Genomic DNA, 2,598 nt, shown 5'->3' with positions numbered 1-2,598 from the left:
CCCGCCTTATGCTTTGCTTTACCTGTTGGCCTGTCAAAATCAGCACTGTCAGCTGGCAGTGGCTCTCCAGGGTCCCATGTGGAGGTCTTTGACATCGCTTGCTACCTGATCCTTTCACATAGATATGTTGGGGGTTGAACCTGGCAGCTTCAGCAAGCAAAGCCGACATGCTGCCACTGAGCCATTATTCCTCCCTGACTGTGGGCAATTCTGCATCTAGTATTCGCACCACATTTCCTCGACTGGGAGGAAAAGGTGCAGCTCAAAACCACAATCAAATACCTTAGGCCAACGCCATACTGACTGCAAAGTCACCCCTGAACGGCCATAAATCTATGCAGAAGGTACAATAAAATCTGATGATCAAAGGAAGCGAAAGCAGCATGGAGTGTGGAGGGTACCATAAAATCCGATAATCGAAGAAAGTGAAAGCGGCATGCAATGCAGAACAAAATTCCTTTTCCAGCGTGGGTTTTGTAAAACAACAGAGAGAAAAGCCAATGCAGAATTTATTTATTTATTTAATTACATTTATATCCCGCCCTCCCCGCACGCGGGCTCAGGGCGGCAGAATCAGCCAGTAACACGCAAACATATGAAACTGCCTATCTGCAATACTACTGGCTTATTACAGGGGAGTTGCAAAGATTCTGTATTATATGCGGAATGCTTTGAACACTTGAAAGTGCCTTACAAAGGCTACGTGATCCATGGCATCTCACTGAAAGCACACACAGAGAGACAGAAATGCACACACCTCTTTCTAGTTGAGCATCTCTGAACCAAAAGATTTGTTTGAATCTCAAAACGTTCCCCTTCTATTCTGCGGCTTAATTCTCCTCCTAGCGTGTGTTCTATTAGACTGATCAATTAAACCGCTTCTGCCTTCTCCGCCCTTCCCTCTCGACAATCTCAATGAATGTGTTTGGGTTTGTTTAGCTGTGGTTCATTGATCACTTTTATCATTTTGGCATTAGAAATGCAGAGCCGGGTCCCCCCCCCCACCCCAAATTGGAGATTGATTTTAATGAATTTTGTAATTAAAAGATTTTCACTTTTTTATTGCAGGGCTTACTTTATGCTTGGGAGCTGAAACAAAAAATCCTCCACGTGAATGTAATGTTTATTTATCAAAGTGGCAAATCGCTGCTAATGTATGCGGGGTGTTCCGATGCACAATGAGGTTGGTGTCACACAGTAACAAATTTTAATTAAGCCGTGATAAGTTAGCGACCAAACATGTTGCAGTGTAAGCTGTATGGGACCAGTATCTCATTATACTACTGTCTTTTTTTTAAAGCCACTTGAAATTGCTTACAATGGAAATCATTAGTACGAGCACAGTGGGACTCATGTCTACTCACAATAGGCTGCCCAAGCTCCCGGTGGGACAGAAAATCCCCCACCCCCAGGTACTATGGACTGCTGCTCCTCTGAGCAGCAAGAGGAGAATTTAAAATGATAACAACAAGAGACTCAGCCCTTGGGTGACTCCGCTCTAGGCCTTTAATCCTGGTTCAAACCTGTCCCCGAATTTACATTGTACACTACACTCGAGTTCACCCCTGTAATTCTCTCGGGGTATTTTTTTGTTTCCACATTAGATTGAGTTCATCCCAGTTTTGCCTCACACTTGTCCTGGGATAAACAGATGCTGTTATAACCAGGAATAAATGCAAGGTATTGTGTCGCGAGTTGAGCTCTGACAAAACCAGGGATGAGATCCAAGTGTGGAAAGGACCCTTGTGTTTTTCCTGGAAGTTCTTCCTGGAAGTGCCAGAAGGTAGCTCTAGGAATTGCCAGAAATTCTATAGTAAAGCACTATCGTAAAATCATAGAATTTCCGGTGATTCCTAGAGCTACCTTTTGCCACTCCTGTTTTAGCACCACACACAACACTGTGGCCCCCATGGTCCTGCTCACAACCCTCCTGCTGGTTGCCAGCCAAAGAAGAAGAAGAGATTGGATTTATACCCTGCCCTTCACTCAGAGTCTCAGAGCGGCTTACAATCTCCTTCCTTTCCTCTCTCCACAACAGACACCCTGTGAGGTAGGTGGAGCTGAGAGAGCTCTGAGAAAACTGTGCTCTTAACCACTGCACCAAACTGGCTCAGATCAGATAACATTATAAAGCTAGGAGGAGCTGTCATCGAGTGGTAGTTACCAGTTCTGTTCAAAACTAAGACACAGCAACATGGCTTCATTTCATACACAAAAAAAAATGGGAAGAGAACAGAATTCTTTATGGATCGTGGAAACCAGAGTGGGCTGTGCAATGTACAGAGACACCATAGGAGCTTTCTTTTTAGCCGAACGACTGCAATATCCCAGTGCAGAGAACTCTAGGTAGGGTTGGTTTTGAAGACTGTCCAGAATACAGCGGATTGTGGGCCATTTCAGCGGGGGCTTCGCAAGCCTATTACCTATTGGTCCAAATCGGCACCAAAACTTCCCAAGGCCTTCTGGGGTTTGTAGGCCCAGCCTCCCCTACTGCTAGCCAGGCTCCCTGGGCCTAGTAGGCCTCTGGTGGCACAGCCCAGATCATGACAGGTGTCCAGAGATTTATTGTAATACAGTGAGAATTTGGGGTGCTACAAG

This window comes from Gekko japonicus, unplaced genomic scaffold (genome assembly GCF_001447785.1).
Source record: "Gekko japonicus isolate JY-2015 unplaced genomic scaffold, Gekko_japonicus_V1.1 scaffold1108, whole genome shotgun sequence".
Lineage (NCBI taxonomy): Eukaryota > Metazoa > Chordata > Lepidosauria > Squamata > Gekkonidae > Gekko > Gekko japonicus.
The sequence above is the reverse complement of the archived record's forward strand: the minus strand, read 5'-3'. Positions refer to the sequence as shown.